At 31.7% G+C, this 19,979-nt stretch overlaps 1 protein-coding gene across 13 annotated transcripts in view; it reads left to right on the top strand.

The window, feature by feature from the left end:
* Positions 1-18,343, top strand: part of Larp4B (La-related protein 4B) — a 114,086-nt gene extending 95,743 nt beyond the window's left edge. For 7 of the 13 annotated variants that reach the window (XM_067787492.1, XM_067787490.1, XM_067787489.1 and 4 more), the window contains one exon: positions 1,293-18,343. The gene's annotated coding sequence lies outside the window, so the exon portion shown is untranslated. The remainder of the gene's footprint in view (positions 1-1,292) is intronic. The other 6 variants (XM_067787486.1, XM_067787483.1, XM_067787485.1 and 3 more) reach the window with 6 other exon arrangements.
* Positions 18,344-19,979: the final 1,636 nt, after the last annotated feature.

Genomic DNA, 19,979 nt, shown 5'->3' with positions numbered 1-19,979 from the left:
CCTTATAAAGGTTAAGATATTGATATTTCATAATTATGTGTACTTGTATGACAAAGCAACCATAGTGGAAGCCAGATGATCTGGGTCCTTAATAGGATTTGCTACTCTACGCAACAAGGTGAGCTTAGTAATTTCATGCTCTGTGTGTTTTTTATTAACCTGAAAATCTTACCGATTTTGTTCAATAATACTTCTTGGGCTTCAGTGTTGCTTTCCATTGTTTTCTTTGAGAATATTTGACTGTTTATTTTGATATGGAGTTGTGTTGTATTAACGGTAAAGATGCTCCCCGAAGGTTTTGGGAAGTGTTATCGATGTTGATGGTCCTTCCGGGATCCGGTACGTTCCGGTAACAAAGGACCATAAAGTTACTAGCTCGACCATCTCGGGAACGACTAATATGACCGCATTAAACCCTCTAGGCCATACCGCCCCCTCGCCTGCTAAACATTTGTATGATACATTCATATTTGTAACAGGATTCTCCTCGCGTAGGTGAAGTTGACAATTGAGTTGCGGAAGCTTTGAAGCTATAAAGCTTTGTATTGCGCTTATCAACCCCTTGAATCCTTTGGTATGGAGTGTTTGTGCTGAACGGTAGTTTAATAAATTACTTGCGCTATAAATTAGTTTATAATACAGTTATTAGGATGTTAGAAAATTGTTAAGAATATTGATTTTATTAGTATACGAAAGCGTTTACTCTTAATGAATATGTATCTCTTATACATGTATGTATGTATTATATTTTTTCGCGTTTTAGTTACAAGTAGTATCTTTTCAACTGTATTAATTTTTTTTTCAATCTTAGGTGGGGGCTAAAAAAATTAGAACAATCTGTTGGTAAATTACTTTTTTAATTTGCTTAGAAATCTTAGTTTTAACAACACATATTTAATCTGTACATATTTTTACTACTACAGCAATTTTTACTACTATTTTGCTTTCTTTTGGGTGTCAAGAAGTTTAAAGCATATTTTTTAAATCATATCAAGGCGAATTCAGTACCAGGTGTTGTTATCCCAACAGGTGATTGCCACTTCTTGATTATTTTCCATACAACGCCTTGTACTACAACATGTCAGTTAATCGAAATTTATGAAAATTTTCTTTTGACTTGGCATTCTTCTGCAGGGCGAATTGGTTGAATTCGCTTTGCCACCACCTGGTATGGATTCGCCTTGAGTTCATATCATTTACATACCCAATAAACATTTGTGTTCAATCTTATTTTCATATGCAATTACTTAATATATTATTAATTAACTTTATTCTAAAATATCAAATGTTAGTTTTCAAACGCGTCTCAAATAACTCTTAATAGCGTTCACAAACCAAAAGGCATTACTTCTCAAGTTCGGAAAATTTATACTCTCAAACTCACCTCCTACATGACCGGCACGAAATGGCATCGAAATGCTTTTCTCAATTTCTACTTAAGTAGAAAATTGAAATTTCAAAAAACGTTTGGCCTCATATGTTCAACTGTGTTGGAATTTAAATTGAGAATTAACGTTTTCTGCAACAGTTGAGTACTTTTGTTATTTAATAATAAAAATAAAAAAATTGCTCAAAAAAATTGTTTTTTAACACATTCAGCAGTACGTGTCCTTCCAGCTTAACAAAAAACAACCAATATCCATAGTGTACCTATACAAGTGTGTCAACTAAGCGATAAATGTCAAAACTACAAACAGCCTCGCTCACCTGATGCAAATCTCAGGTCTAGAGTTGCATTTTTGGTACGTAAGAGTACTTCAAGCTGAGTTGCATTCGATAATTTAATAAAACTTTGTAGTATTTACAGATGAAATAGTTGCATATATTTCCGCGGAAATAAGAATACTAGAAGATTTGTAGCCTGCAACAATGCGGAAACATACGGAAAGCAAAATTTATTTAAATTAGAGTCAAAATATAAAGCGCCACACGTGTAACATGGAACAATTTCACTTCTAAGGCTGTTCACACAAAATGGTGCTGCAAGTATAAACAAATCAAACTCCTATATGACACTAATTTATTTTCTATGTATTTTTAGTTATATTTTCTGTTATATTTTTTGTCGAGGGAGCCAATAAGGTTTCAGTAGTGGTGTAAGTGTCTGAACTATATTTGAAAAAAATAACGAAATACAAGAAAAATACAACGTAGTTCATTAAAAACAAACAAGCCAGTTTGTATTCCGATAGGGTTTTTTGACATTAGGCCGTTTTTTCTTTATTTTTTCCATATACGTAATACTCCTATATTTCTACAAAAGGCTAGGTACATTCCCAAACATCATAGTGCCGATATATTGCTGTTTAAACGTTTTTGTTTTTGTATTCAATAATCGAATGTACCTAAATTAAAATTTTTTCTTGTCACACTTATGCTGCTACAATCACAAAAATTTTGTAGGCTGTCTTGTTTTGATTTCGAATTCAAAACACATTGCGAACATTTTCTATTAACAATATAGGAGTATTACATACATATATGATTTTTTCTGACAAATGAAAATTTTGTTTTTAGTTTCAAAATTGTTTGCATAAAAACACAACTAATTTCAAAGTGTAGATTGTGTGTGCAAATGAGTTCTCAATAAGTGTACATTTTTCAGTTTTTCATAGTTAAGGAATTGACCTCCAGATTCTTGTGTTACACAAATATAGTGAGCTTGGGTACAGAAATTCAAATTAAAAAGTTTTTCACAATAATTCTCTGCTTTTTACACTTAAAGGAGTAACCCTCCGTAATAAATTAAACATGTAATGAAAATCAATAACTCTGAACTGAATACTTTTCGCCATGATATAAAATTAAAATGCTGTGGAACAGGAGCAACACTTTTGTGACTACATAAACCCTGTTTCAATCTTTTACATCTCTGCACAGAACCCTAATTGACCATTTTAAACCGAAACAACAATGGCAATCCAGCTTTTCGCGTTATGCTCACTTAAGCGAGTGCCTGTCAGAAAGAAGTCAACACACTTGTACTTGTACACTATGCCAATTTCGAAAGCGTTTTTGAAAAAATTCCAGATGTTCTTAATTTCGTTTTTATATGAAGGAAAATGTGAAGCGCACTTCGGTAAAAAAATTGTCAAAAAGCAATGCGAATTTCGGAGACCTCAAACTTTGACTTTGTTAGACTAAAATAAATTGCATCATATTTATTTATTTATTAGTCTACAAATTTAACAATTAATCAGACTAAATATAGTTACGGATTCCAGATAAATTACAGAAGCATACAAAGTGAACAAAATTATATTATAAAATATGTATGTATAAATATTATTAAATCAGTTGTCGGGATGAACTGTGATGCCGAGCAACGGGAATTGATTATTAGTGCTGTCGGAATGGACGTGATTTCGAGCAGCTGATGTATTTTTGACACACAACAAGTAGGGCTGCGATGTGTGGGAGGTTGGAAAGGAAGTGATTCCAAGCCACCTGCCCAAAATTACTGGAGCTGGCGATAAGAGTGGGAGGTTGGAAAGGAAGTGATTCCAAGCCACCCACCCAAATCATCGTGTATTTAAGGTAGTGAGCAGATATTTTTTTTTATTACGTGGAGTGAGTCACACGTATCAATGTTTTTGCAGTGCTTATTGAAGTCAGTACACAGATAACGAAATGGTTCGTGCATTTCAAAATTCGATCTGCATGTGCTTATATGAAGCGGTTGAAAATGTCTAGATGGTCTAAAGGGAACATTAAATAAAATGTCACCAAGCAGAAAAGGGATATTTACCATCCCTCTAATAAGTTTTACTACAAATAACATACCTACCATCTCCCCACCACTCCGTAACGTAGGGAGCTGAATAACAATGAAAAAGTTTCATTAAATTTTTAAGAATTAACACCAGGTAACAGAGTTGTTAAGAAATGCATTCCATTTGAATTAATTATTCCTTTGATTGCAGTCCTAGAGGATTGCAACACTTTTTTGTTAGTCCGAAATACTGAACAAAAAATTTTAGTCATTATTCTTTTTTGCATTAGACTAATTATTCCTTTTTTATTCCCCTTTTTGTATTACATGAATTGCATTCATGCGACTGCAATACTCGAAGGAATGCATTCCATAAACCTTTGCATTCCTCTTGCTTTTCTATAATAATATTGACTTGCGGAATGCTTTGAATTTTTTTTTTTTATTTCACAGGAATGCATAAAGAAATAATTACTGTGGACTATCAAAAAGTAATAATGGCTTTTAAAAGTTCATTCATTATTCCAAAAAAAGGAATAAACGCTGCAATCCAAAAGTGTTAGTTCAGGAATGGGAATGCATGGATAGCATTCCGGGGTGATTGCATTTCGTAATAAGTCTGTCAGGTAATAATAAGTCTTATTTCATTATTATTATTTTTTTTTTATTAATGAATAACTGAACAGAAAGACAGATTTACTGGCATATTGCGATGGCATCATTCCAAAAACTGCCAATCAGGCAATTTCTTAATGGTTTTGTTTTTATAAAGGTTTACGCGTTTTGAAAATTCTAATAAAGCTTTTTAAAAACTTTTCAAATTGTCTAATTTCTTCGAAAACGTGCTAAAAAATTGATTGCATTGGAAGGAAACTGATTTTGAAAGGAAAACTTAATGTTTTCGAAATTGATGTAAATAGTTTTCGTTTACAAAGAAAAATTGTAAATTATGGCATTCAAAGGTTTTGTTGCTATATACAAAATACCACTGAGCCAACGAGCCTTAAGTATTTCAAAAATGCATTCGAAAAAATTCTAATGAAAATGCTGAAATTTTTACCCTGAATTTAAGGAAATTTTTGAGTTTGAAGCCTTAAAATTCGTATTGATTTTGGAAAACTTATTTTCCGAAGGATGTTTTTTATTTTCCTCAATAGAAAGAATATATATCTAAAAACTTTCAAATTTTTTTCCAAACTATTTTCGAAATTGGTTTCAATAGTTTTCGTTAAAAAATTCATTAAAGTACTGTTTCTTTTGACATTTAACGAATATTAAAAAGAAGAAAATTATTGAAAAATTTGACAAATAATTTGGTCGGTTATTTTTTTACACGCATTAGTACATATATACATGTAATTTTTACACCTAGAAAAACAAATACACCAACATAGTTTAGTTTTATAGGTCAAATTCAATTTTCATTTTTCGCTTTGAATTAGTATGCGCGCGCGTTTGTGTGTGTGTGCTGTTTCACGAAATGACCAATGCCAATTTAGCGATGATATTTAATATGTACATTTAAAAAGATGTATATATTTACGTATGAATGTAATTAGATCGCTGTCAGAATAGTCTTAAAAACATAAATATATGTACATATATATAAATAAGAAATGATAATAAAATTTATAATAATATTTAATATATAAAATACACATATATTTTCTATTTGATTAAGTTAAATTGTACCTACCGGCGGTACTAATTAATAAGTTAACTAATTTATATAAGCAAATTGGTATAAAATCTAAGAGCAAATCAGGAAACTCATATGTGAATTATGTACATATATCTATAATACTGTGTTAGGGTGGAGCGAAAAACAAGAACATATTATTAGTTTTTAACCATAATTGTTTCTTGAAAAACCAATTTTTTTATTTGTTTGCTTTGTCTTCATTAATAGATTTACCTGTTATGTTTAGTAAAACTGGTTATAAGGTTTGGCAGTAGGACAATATTTTTGAAAAACTTTGAACAATTTAATTTTTTAAATTTTTTTAAATACTATCAACAAACTGTTGAATAAATCAGTCCGACATTCAGTATTGCAAACTGGGCTTTATATATATTACTTTTGGAGTAGTACAATTATACTTCAATATCACGTACTTCACAATAGCGTGTGTTAATCATTTTATTCTTAGGCCTGGAACCATCTCTAGGGTGTCATCTCTAGATGGAAGCACGAAGTAAAAGATAAACGTGAGAATTTGACAGCTAATATACTACAGTACCTTGAGATAGGACGCCTAGATTAACTATTGTGGATTCATTATAGATTAGTGCATGTGGAAACGTGGTCTTACCCACAAACTATTCCTTTAGCAATCGCAAACTTTTTTATTTACTATTTACCTTTTTTGGTGTTCCGTCGCTTACTAGAGTACCAGACCTACTACGCATTCATAAGCCGCATGCATGTTCCGTCTTCGAACAAATTAAAAATTTGTTTGCTTACTTTGCTCCACTCAAATAATAACATAATAATGATAATATAACATAATAATTACAATAAAAATATCAACTGAATTCGTATAACCTTTAAAAATGCCTCACAAATTCATAAAAAACCAATTTTTGGTTTATAAGAGACCTTTATAAGTTTATATGAATTGCTCTGTAGTGATAATATAATATAATAAGAGTAGTAATAATTACAATAATTTTAAAACAAGAATAACAATAATATTAACAAATAATCATGCACTACCCATGCACTCACTCACAAAGTCAAAAGTAGTGGTGGGATTATTTTCGAATTATATTCGAATAAACGAATAAATTTATTCGTTTCAAATAATCCGAATAATATTTATTCGGATTTTTTATTCGTTTATTCGGATAGTACTATCCGGATAGTGCGCACTATCCGGATACTTCGAATAGTAAAATAAAAGACATCGCGTTTATGTTACGCTCATCGCTTGTGCAGATGACCATGCACATATATTTATACGTACATATATTTATGTGTGTATAGATGCATATATGCATATATTTTTGTTTATTTGGGGTTGCTTTGTTAATATTCATTTATTTAGTTACATATATTTACGTAACCAAAGTTGTGCTTCAGGCTTATGCGGCAGTTACCCACCGACGTGTGCCGTACGTACGGACGTTTGTCGTACGAAGCACGGTTGACTGAACTCTCAAGCCCGTAGAAATCAATGTGTGCGTCTGTGTACATGTACATAACATATTTGTGTGTGTATTGTTTACAACAAAGCACTGTTGCCATTGGCCAGTTTGCATGCATGCTTATGGAAACATCAACTTTTTCCAATTTAATTTTTGATATTGTAAAATGCCGGAATACATATTAAATAAGTATAAATAGATTACATATTTATAATCAGCACTTTTACATAATTATTTCGAATTATTTTCACAATTTTTCAAACTTTAATTAGGTGTTTTTGCATTAAATTGCAAACGGTCAAAAATTAGCGCACAAAAGTTTATTAGGCAACTCTGTCTAGTGAGAGCGCGATCAGCTGACACGTTCTTACGGAAAAAATCAAAATTGTTTTGATTTCTACGTTCCGGGCTACGTACGTACGGGCGTTGCACGTCGGTGAGTTTTCGTTTACAATGCACACTCATAAGATAGGTCGTGTCAGCTGAGACGTTTTTGGTACGTACGTTCGTGAGTAACTGCCGCATTAAGCTAGAAATAGTTATCGGGGTCGTTTACAACTGTACTGATCATAGAACTTTGTTTATTAGTAAACAGGTGTGGAAATGGTAATATGGTAGGGATTTTTGTTTCCCATATACATACATATATACATATGTTTGTATGTAAGTTGTATGGAAAATTTTTGTTTTGATATCTTTTGGTTTGTATAAACATCTAATTGCTCACCATTAAAAAAATAAGTTTACATGTCATTGTCAACATTTTTTGCGAAGTCTGATGGATCAAAAGTTATTTAAGGTCAATGTTAACTTAATGAAAACTTTGGAAAAAAATTTCCTAAAATAAAGTTTGAAGCAATCCATTTTAAACGTAACAAAATTCTAGTGGAATTAGTGACTAGTTTCAAAAACGGCTGTCTGTCTGTTTTTGCCGCTCCTTAAAATTTTGATTGTCCTTGAACGCGTTAAACGCTGTAATATAAATACCCAAATGTGCATATAAGCATATTCTAACATATGTACATGTTGTATTCTTGCAGATTCCTTTGAATCTAATTTAAATAACTTTTGATCCATCAGACCGCAAAAAATGTTGACAATGACATGTAAACTTATTTTTTTAATGGTGACCAATTAGATGTTTATACAAACCAAAAGATATCAAAACAAAAATTTTCCATACAACTTACATACATACATATATACATATGTATATATGTATGTATATGGAAAACAAAAATCCCTACCATATTACCATTTCCACACCTGTTTACTAATAAACAAAGTTCTATGATCAGTACAGTTGTAAACGACCCCGATAACTATTTCTAGCTTAAGCCTCAAGCACAACTTTGGTTACGTAAATATATGTATGTAACTAAATAAATGAATATTTTACAAAGCAACCCCAAACAAACAAAAATATATGCATATATGCATCTATACACACATAAATATATGTGCATGCTCATCTGCACAAGCGATGAGCGTAACATAAACGCAATGTCTTTTATTTTACTATTCGAAGTAGTGCGCATTATCCGGATAGTACTATCCGAATAAACGAATAAAAAAGCCGAATAAATATTATTCGGATTACGAATACCTGGCGAATAAAAGAGTTTATTATTCGAATAATTTTTATTCGGATAGTCTCACCCCTAGTCAAAAGAAAGTTTTTTTTAATGCAGTAATCAATTATCTTTTTTTATTTTTATTGCTTTTTTGTTTGACACACTTGTTCTGGGTTTTACAACTAGCTCCGACTCGATTTTGAGCAAGGCGAATCCATACCAGGTGGTGGCAAAGCGAATTCAACCAATTCGCCGTGCAGAAGAATGTCCAGTCCAAGGCGAATCCATACCAGGTGGTGTCAAAGCGAATGCAACCAATGCGCCGTGCAGTAAAATGTCAAGTCAAAAGAAAATGTTCATTGATTCGTTTAATTGACATATTGTTGTACGAAGGCGTTGTATAATCAACAAGGCGAATTCATTACACGTGGTGTTATCCCATCAGCTGATTGCTTATTCTTGATAATTTTCCATACAAAGCCTTGTACAACAAAATGTCAGTTAATCGAAATCTATGAACACTTTCTTTTGACTTGACATTCATCTGCACGGCGAATTGATTGAATTCGCTTTGACACCACCTGGTATAGATTCGCCTTGATAATCAAGAAGAAGCGATCAGCTGTTGGGATAACAACACCTGGTACTGAATTCGCCTTGGATCACAACCGACTTTTTAACTAACTAAAAAAATTATTAAATTGAAAAAATAGGCTAATCACGCTCATATTTTTCAAGTTTTGTTTTTGTAATGAGTTCATTTAAAAAGATAGTACCCAATTTTTCGATTTCCAACTACGAAAGTTTTGAAGGTTAAGTCCGTACAAAAGAGAATTAGATTTTCACTTTTAGCTCAAGCTCGAGAACAAAGTGGTTGGTACACTACCGAAGAAAGGAGTGTTTGATCAAAACTTGCCAGAACATTTGTAAAAATTTTCTCTCTGACAAACTAAAAATAAGTGCCACACATTTCTCGAAACGATGAAGATGAAAAAAAATTCATATATGTATGTGAATAATTTTTTTAGGATGTTTTTTTTTTACATTTTACCACTTCATAGAACAAGAATTCCTCACAGGTATAGAAAGCTTTTTTTCATTTGTTAATTTTTTTTATAAAAGCCTTGATACCTTCCATGGCGGAGCCAAACAGGAGACGCCCGGAATTCAGCTGATAGGTACTTTTTTAATATGATTTGACACTTCAATTTCCGGTGCAGTACGAATTATAAAAACAGTACATGGCATTTTTTTATGTTTGTATGTGTGTCGCCCCGCCGCCACCTTGTATGGTTCCGCGATAGCACCTTCATAATGTTTGAACAAATTATTAATAATAATTTTACGAAAAAATGTTAATAAATTAAGTTGAAAGCAAAGTTATACGTAGTAATATAAAAATGCTAAAAAAATAAAGTTTTGCTAATAAGTAACACACACACATATATGTACATACATATGTACATTTAAACGTATGTATGTATGTACATCTGGATACTTGTTATGGAGATTCAAATAATGTCCAAAAATTGTATGCTGCTAAGCAGCAAATGTAAATAATTAAGCACTAATTTAAATTGAATATGCTAGACGAATTTGACACATATCCAGATGTACTTATGTGTATACATTAAGGTGGGTCGATTTGTATGGACGAAAGTTAATCGATATCGCGCCATCGATTTTTCGATAGGATTTGGGCTCAGTAAAAAAAAGTTCCACTACGCATACCCAAAAAAATTATTTTCGAGCCTACGAAATTTCATTTTTTTGATTTTTAAAGTTTTTTTTCATGAACTACTAAAAAATATTTTTTTTTCATACATTTTTGGGTCGGGCAAGGTATACATATGAACATTTTTTTAGTAGGTCATGAAAAAAACCTTAAAAATCAAAGTCGAAAAAAGTAAAAAAAAAATGAAATTTCGCAGGCTCGAAAATTATTTTTTTGGATATGCGTAGTGGAACTTTTTTTCCTGAGCCCAAATGCTATCGCTAAATGGATGGCGCGATATCGGTTAATAAATCGACCCAGTCTAATATACATACATACAAAAAGTAGATGAAGAGGCAAACATAAGCACCGTATTTTTTGATTAAATTTTCTTAATGGCTAATAAGCGCTTGAATTATGTTTTGTTTAATATGAATTTTGATGATATACATATGTACATATACCACAAATGAAATACATACATAAATACATACATGCATACTATGCTAAAATTTATATAGAAGTGAAGTAGTTTTAAACGTAATTTTATAAACATAACTGTACTATATGTTAAATAATTAATATAAGTATGTTTGTATGCATGTACACTAGGGTGGGTAACTTTCGTCCATACAAATCGGACAGGGTATACATGAAAATTTTACAATCAAATGAACATTTTTTTAGTAGGTCATGAAAAAAACCGTAAAAATCAAAGTCGAAAAAAAAGTTGTAATTTCGCAGGCTCGAAAATTATTATTTTTGGGTATGCGTAGTGGAACTTTTCCTAAGCCCAAATCCTTTCGAAAAATCGATGGCGGGATATCTGTTAATAAATCGACCCAGTCTAATGTACATATGTATTTTGCTATTAATATTTAATTTAATTAGTTTGTTTCATTAACAAGTTTCAATGTATGTATGTCCCTATATTATACATTTATAGCCTACTGAAAAAAGTATCATTTGCTAAAAACAAGCTAACCTAATAGTTGACTTTTTTGTATGATGGTATTCGAAGCAGTAACTTATTTTTAGTTAGCTACAAAAAGTCAACTATTAACTGGTTCTTAAGTCATGCAACGTTGCCATTGTAAAAACTTTAGCTGTGAAATTGAGAAAGTAGAGTAAATAGTCAAATAATAGTGCACGTTGATTTATTGAACACCAAACGTATAGTCAATTTGCAGTTAGCTTCTTTTATTGCTGTGTGAATTCATATGTAAATATGTATGTTTGGGTTTTTTTTTATATTTCTAAATGCTTTGGATTTACCCATTTTTAATTTAATTTTTCATCAAATTTACACCCACATATGCACCTTATTTTTAATGATGATTAAAAAGGCATACATTTAATAGATGGGTGAAAGATGAAATGGTTAATAATAGTATAACACATTGATATTCGTACTATTGCAGTTGTTATTTAATTAAGTGAATAAAGCGTTTGCATAAGTTGATTGCCAACTCAACTATACCTTTTAGTTTTGAATTATTATTTTTAGTTGGGTGGGCTTGTTTGTGTGTAAACAAAGTAGATGCTAACATCTGGCACCACGCTATTTTTTTCTGTAGCCTTACAACACACCAACACAAAGATGAGTCTCCAAATTCCCTTCGGAGTATTTTTTGTAGAGATTAATTTACAAGCAACAAGCTATTTCCCTAGTTTTTCGAAGTTATTCTCCGAACTATAGATGTTGACTTTCGAAGTTCCAAATTGGACCCCCTTTTAATATATTTTATTTGAAAAATTATAAAAGTAAAAAAGTAGACGTGTTCGCCAACACATTTCTTACTTCATGCGTGGAAAGATGTTTGCTTTCAAAGATTTTACAATTTTAAGCCAAGGCGAATCCACATGAGACGATTGCAAAGCGACCCGAACCGTTTACTTCAGAATGTGAAATCAATTTTTTATTTCTCGGAACTGACATCGCGATCTCTTGATTTTACTAAGAAAATTGCAAGGCGAATTAAGTACCAGGTTTTTTTTTATCCCAACAGCTGATTGCATGTTCTTGATTATATCTTCTGCACGGCGAATTGGTTGAATTCGCTTCCTGGTATGGATTCGCCTTGGAAAATTGTAAGAACAAGCAATCAGTTACAAATACAACAACAACAACAAGCAAACAGCTCGCATGTCATCGTCTTGTTCTAAATTCGCTTTGCTTCAAGATTTGGTCACACTCTTCATTTTCATTTTATATTGCCAATGCAAATTCAATTAAACCAAATAACAAAAATTTTTTTAGGATTTGTCCTTTTGAAGTACTGCGGGGTTGTGTCTGTAATTTTTAACTTTTTCACGGTGGTAGGAAAGCGATTTCAAACCTAATACGCCTTGCAGCAGATTGTCAAATAAAAGGGAAATATGCGCTATTTTGATTTATTGACATCCTAGACCACCAGATGCTCTGCAAGGCGAATTCAGTACAAGGTGTTGTTATCATAACAGCTGACTGCTTCTTCTGATGGGATAACACTATTTTGTACCGAATTGGACCGATTTCTTGGAAAAAATCGCAAAACAAGCTATCAGCTGATGAGGTTCTATCTAGGGTGAATTCAGTACCAGGTGTTATTATCGCAACAGCTGATTGCCTTTTCTTGATTATTTTCTATACAACGCCTTGTACAACCGTTCAATTAATCGAAATCAATGAACATTTTCTTTTGACTTGACATTCTTCTGCACGGCGATTCGCCATCACCTTGTATAGCTTCGCCTTAAGTACTAAATTTGCCTTGGGTTCTATCACCTTGTACTGAATTCGTGGTGGTTTTGTTTATTGCATTACTTTTTACTTGCACGGTGTCGTCAGCCTTATGAAAAAAAAACTGGTTTTGAGTATGTACGTCATTTTTTCAAATATTTCCAATTTTACTTTAATACTTTGTGTTATATACATAATTGCTCAAGTGCCTATTAAATAACTAAGTTTTTTAGAATACACTCTATATTAATTTCATTGTAATGAATTGCATTAAATTTAGAGCGTGTGTAAATCTCATAACAAAACTGGAATGATTGCAATATACTCGGAGATGAATTTGTATATATGTACATACATTAAATAGTATGAGACGGAACTTTAGTTTTGCATTGGGCGATGGTCATTTTTAAATACTAAAATCTTCGATGCAAGCTTAAAATATCGCTACAGGCGAGAGAAGAGAGTTATAAACGTTGCCGACCGGGTTATACATTTCCGGCAACTAAGGTTCGGTTTTCACTACGAGATTAAACTTTAGTTAAACTTGATTAGAGTTTAGCCCTTCCACTTAGGCAGCAGCAAAATTTTGTGTTAAGGTTACGTTGTGGCAAGGTTAAACTCAAGTCAACTTTAACTGAAGTTTAAACTCGCACTGAAAAACCGAGCTTAAGAGTTGCATGTCGGCACAGGCAATATACAAGCTAAATATTTAGTATAGCTAACATAACCAAACTTCCATTAAGGGATCTGGGAATTGGAGAGTAGCTGGGATCAGATATCGGTTAACCATGGGTTTGTTCGGGCTGCAGTTGTTGCAGCAGTGTTGCTTTTTATGACAGAACATCACCTTCTTCGGAAAAGTGTTATCAGCTGTGGTGACTACGCGCGTTCGTTGAAGGAAATGTCAACAATCTATTGATCATCACTAGCAAATCAAACAGAACATAAAAATTTTCTCTGTGCTATTGCAGCATATTATCAGTTTGAGTATGAGCAACATTTCATCAATTAAGTAACGCTTTAGCGATACTGCTGTTATTATTTTGCGGCTTGAACGCACCCAAAGCTCTGAGATAACTGCTCTCGTATTCTGGGAATCGGCATCGCTAAAACTTGATAGACCTTTAAAACTAAGCATTGCATACTTTTGGGCGAATACGACTTCGAGCTTTTCAGAAATTCACTAATGGAAATCCATCAACATGGATGAAGTGCACGTTCCCCAATCAATTATACGTATTGCCATCGTTTTATAAATTACTTAAAGCTTTCTGAGGCCTATCTTGATATGATAGCTGTGTGGCTCCTCATATTTGGAAGTCTTAATCTGGCGTGCGGAAGGCACAAACACGGAACGTGCCAAACTGTTTATTCCGTAATGTGAAAGGACAGTGCCCAGTAAGAATGCTCATCACGAGACAACCTCTTTTTAGTGATAAGCGTAGCATACATGATGTTTGTTCCTCCGTGCATGGTTTCCTACCTTTCTTTGTTTTTTGGCTTTAAAACTGGTTTGGTTATTTTTTCTCGTGAAACCATGGCGGCCGCCAGAATTAACGTTAATTTTCAGAAATAAATGTTAGTTAAGTGATGGAGCTCAGTATTCATGTTGAAGCTGAGTTGTAATGCACACCTTGTGCGACTCTGCTCTCGAGCAAGCTCACAGCTCCAATGAGCTCTATGCTAACATTGAACGCACACTTTCCTACTGGGAGTTGATTTTCGTTCTGTGAAAACATGAAGTGAATTTTATTGTTCTCAAATTTTCGAACGACTTCCGGTTGTCATTCAACGAAAAAATATGAAAACATGTTTTCATATGATAAAAAAACCAGAAATGAAAACTTTTCATTCAACCATTTCACCCTAAAACTACGATATAGTGCTCGTTTTTATATGGAAGTGAAGTCGAGGATTAATAAAATTAAGTACACAGTCAAATACAAACACGCTATATATTAACATAAACAAGCCACATAAAGAAATAATTATAATAAAATAGGGAATAAGTTAGTTAACTAATTAAATACAAATAAAAATTAAAAACTAGAAATTTAATATATAAAGTAAATTTCAGTAGTACTTGTATATATGTAGCGATGCACAAGAATAGCTGGTGGCAATTTTTATCAAATTTCTACAATTAAATGCTTCTTTTATTTTCGACAGTTCAAGAAAAAAAAACTACCACGAATTTGGTATCTAAAACTATGCAAACGATTATGAAAAACATTTTCGAAAAGGTTCGAAAATTTGAGAAAATTTCGAAGCTTCTATTTAAAGCTTTCTGAAATTTTTTGAAAATGCAATTTTGTAGCCCAATCTATTCAAGCCTAAGTTATAGGTCTCTAAAAATTCACATTGATTTTTGAAACTTTTTCACGAACTGTGTTTCAGAATGTCCTCCATACAAAGCGTGAACAATTTTTTTTTAATGGAAAATTTCTCTAAAATTGGTTGGGTTACAAAATTGCATACACAAAAAATTTCACAGAGTTTCGAATAAAAACTTCGAAATTTTCGTAAAATTTTGTCGAATTTTCGAATTTTTTTTTGAAAATTTTTTTTGAGATTGGTTTGCATTATTTCAGTTAAAAACTTATGCAAGAAGTATTTAATTGACGAAAATTCATAAAAATTGTCACTGCTATATTCTTGCTCGCTTGTGTATGTACAAAAATAATTATATATTCGTAAATTTACTTTTATTTACGAACTTCTACAAAAAAAAAAGTTTATGTCAGTTTATACGCAATAAAAGAAAAATAATAAAATACACTAAGAGAAATTCTATAAAATTTGTATAGGAATGCTTAGTAACAGTAACAAATTTGGAGTGGAAAGAATTGTAAAATTCGAGACAGGTTAAATATATGACTAAAAAATATAAGTTATGACACATATGTATGTATATATAGTTAGTTCTTAAGTAGCAATGAAAAAATGATATATTAAATACTAAGAAAAATTTAGGAAACTACATAAATAAACAATTTTAATACTGTGAATAATAAAAAAATGTAAAATAGCGTGTAACATAAGTAACAGCAAGAAATATAAATAAAATAATTAATATAAAGTAGGTAATAATTAAATAATAACAACAAACTAAACAAAATAGCAAACAATTTGTAATAACTTAAATAAAAATAAAAAACAAAATAACAAAAACTTAAAATTAAGCTACTAAGTTAACGCTTAAAAAATACTAAGTATTAATTTAAGCCCTCTACTAAGATTAATAATAATAATAATGATAAATTAATAACTACTCAGAAATGATAAAAATAGAATAAGTTGCAATAACACTGTGCGAAAAAATTTACAGAAAAGAAATCATAGACGCAGTATGTTACAGTGAAAGTGCTCCTAGGCATAAGAACACTCGGCCCCAATAAAAAATTTCAAATTGTTATTAATATTAGCCCGCCATGCACTGCGACGATTATTTAGATGTATTGTGCTTGGGCTTTCAACCTATTACTGTGTGTACATTAGGGTGGGTCGATCTGTATGGACGAAAGTTAACCGATATCGCGCCATCGATTTTTCGATAGGAAAAAAATGAAATTTTGCACGCTCGAAAATAATTTTTTTTGGTATGCGTAGTGGAACTTTTTTCCTGAGCCCAAATCCTATCGAAAAATCGATGGCGCGATATCGGTTAATAAATCGACCCAGTCTAATGTGTAGCCTTTTAATTTATTTAAGTACCTCTTCATATCACGAGGGGATTAACTCACATGACAGCGACGCATTCGCAGAGAATATGAAGCGATGGTGTCATCCTCCAGCTCACAAACTACAGGGACCGAATCGTAACATACGATCACGGATCTAATACGATATAAAAGAAAATTACGCGATAAGTCAGTCGTATAAGTTAAATGGGATTATAACATACGATAGCAAACAAATCTCGATATATTTTAACAGAATTACTCTTTTAAGGACCAAAACTACGTTGGAACATATATCAGCTCCCGTTTTTTTGGTCATAAAATTGTGATCCAGCCGTGATCCAGATTTCTAAGTCAGGGCAATATGTGGATTACGTGTTTCGCAAAGCGTTCTGTACACAACAAACACCTTAAAATTCCATGAGACTCTGAGCGTAGGCGCCATTGCATCAAGCAGTTGCAATACGAGATGTTCTTATTACTTTCATTTGCTTTCAATTACAGGGTTCACAAGAGTGGGAGTGAGTACACCCCCTTGAGAGCATTTCCTAGTGATGATCACAATTGTCTCAGTTCTCTCTCCCAGCTCAAATCTGATTTTTCTTCTCTTTATCACGAATAGCATCCAACGAAAGATCATTGGGCTTAGATCCTTGTCATTCATAGCTTGTTCGATAGCTTAATGTGTCGAAAATTTTGAACTTTTTATTTGAAGTTCCCAGAGGTTTTTCGAGTATGGAGTTTTGTGACTAACCAATGTTAATCTAACAAATTACAAGTTATATATAGATCTTACAAATTTTTGCAATTATTTTTGACAATGTGTTTCAGATTTTCCTCCATATAAACTATTTTTACTCTTTGTATGGAACAAAATCGAAAAGACCCTGCGGGAAAACATTATCAATGTCAGTTTTGAGACATCTATAAATTTGTTGTTTGTTAGACTAAAATTGATTCGGCTCTAAAACTCTAAACTCAAAATAAATAAAGAGAACTTCAAATAAAAAGTTCGAAATTTTCATATAATTTTCTCGAATTTAAAATTTTTTTCGAAAACTTCTTTCGAGATTAGTTTGCATAGTTTCAGGGTCAAAATTTCAAGAAGTTTTTTCTTTAAAAGAGTCGAAAAAAATGTAATTGACGACATTTGAACAAATTTGCCACCTGTTCGATGCTCTTCATCGCGCATAGGGTATTGCGTTTTGGGTCTGGCAGTTTAATATAAGTAAACTTGAACAAAACTTTGAATCCTATATCATCTATAAAAAGAAGATTGTAAAAATTAGGAATAAAGCGGTCGGTGCTCCAATTCACTTGAGCTCCTTCACTTTTATGATTGTTATACCTGATGGTGGTATCTTTTCTTAACAGTTGCACAGTGTTTTACATTAAATAAATAATAACTTATAATTAAAATAAAATCGATTAATATATGTAATATGAATTATTACAAACATTGAAATATAAATAAAATTAACTAATTTTTTACATTAGGGTGGAGCGAAAAAGGTGTATCAACATCTTTTGACCATCGCAGACTTTACAATACCAACAAGTAGCAGAGAAGCGTACAACGGTGTGTTTTGATGTTGTACCAGCTTCAACTTTATGCCTAACACAACAAATTACAGCACATCGAGGTCAACCTTATTCGCATAAATATCTGTTGCAACAGACTTGATGCGAGAACTAATTTGAAGCAGTTGGCTGTGTAACGAAATATGGCTTTAAAAGAACGAACAAACACTTTTTATTTTCGCTCCACTTTACTGTTTTTTAAACCAAAAATATTATGGCCATGCTTAATTCATTATTAACATCATCTATTTTGTGATCGCGAATTTTGAAAACTTAAACTAAAAGTTATATATGTATATTCACTAATAAATAAATGCAAAAAAAATCTCACACATCTACATAGTCTATATGTACACCTGTGTGCACAAAAATAACAGCAACTTTCTTTTTATATTTTATCGGGTTTTTCTCTTGTTTGTTTTAGTTAGTTGAATAAAATACTTCAATGAAATATGGCGCAAAAAAAAACTTAAAAAAAAAATCGAAAATTCAGGAAACTTGCATTTTTTGAGTTTGCGGTTTTGTGGTCCAATTAAATTTTAATTTACCAAAGTATAAATATGAAGTTGAAATTTACATTGATTTTTATAAAATTCATAATTTCTTTCAAATAAAAAATAAAAAAAATAACTTCGTGTTGATTAAGATTGAAAAAAAAATTAGAAAACTTTTCGAATTTGTGAAAACTGCCACACTTGTACTTTCATAGACCACAATTAGTTGGAACACTAAACTGTATACTCAAAAGATTTTTAAAACTCTTAAGTATACATTTCGAAGTTTTTCGAAAAGTTTTTTAAAATAAGTCAGATATTCTTCGTCGCATTGAAGTTTTTCAAGAAAATGGAAAAGTGTGTGTTGCTGGTTTTAAGTTCTTGCTAAAATGTTTGAAATTAATAAAACATATATATTTTTTTTAAAACGACTACAAAAAGACAAATTTTTTATATTTTCTTTTATGCAAGTTCGAATTTTATCTAACCTTCATGTATTTTTCGAGTAACAAACATTTCGTTGCAAATTGTGATAAGATCAAATTAGACGCAAAAGAAATTGTTTCATCTTCAAAATTTTAAGTTAAAGTTTCAAAATGATCAAAATGAAAAGCTGTGTTTTTTTTTTACGCTATGAAGTTAAAAAAAATATGTAGCATACAAAATTTGTTTTGAGTAGCGAAACGTGAACTAAAAATTTGTAAAATGTTAATAAAAAAAAGAAAAATAAGACAAAAAATTATACTACTAAGTCATGTTTATTTTTCTATATAATTTTCCTTCGAAACGAAAATGTATAAAACAGAAAATAAAAAAAAAAAAAATATATATATAATATATATGCCTATTATTGATTAGTTTTTAATAAGATACATTTAAATAAAACAGAAAAAACCAAAAACAAGAAAAGAAAGAAATTTGTTTTCTTTTGAAACTAGCGAACTAGCGGCAGTTGTACTCGATGATTTTGGTCGCCATATTAACCATTTGATTTTCACTGGCATTATGATATTTGATATAAAATCGTGCTACCACAGTGGGTTGCAGCATTTTTTATTTTGTCCTGAGGGATTTTACCCAATAAAAAAAAAAAGGGCTTTTAAATAGAGAGAATCAACTTCGAGAGAAAAGTTCTTCGAAAGATTTATGGACCTCTACGCCTTGGCGATGGCGAGAACCGAAGAAGATTTAATGATGCGCTGTACGAGCTTTACGCAGACATCAAAATAGTCCAGCGAATTAAAACACAGCGGCTGCGCTGGCTAGGCCATGTTATGCGAATGAGATATGACGCTCCGGTTAAGAAAGTATTTTTATCGGAACCCGCCTATGGAAGCAGAGGAAGAGGGCGGCCC

The sequence above is a fragment of the Eurosta solidaginis genome, chromosome 5, assembly GCF_040869045.1.
Source record: "Eurosta solidaginis isolate ZX-2024a chromosome 5, ASM4086904v1, whole genome shotgun sequence".
Classification (NCBI taxonomy): domain Eukaryota; kingdom Metazoa; phylum Arthropoda; class Insecta; order Diptera; family Tephritidae; genus Eurosta; species Eurosta solidaginis.
This window is presented reverse-complemented; position numbering and strand designations above follow the sequence as displayed.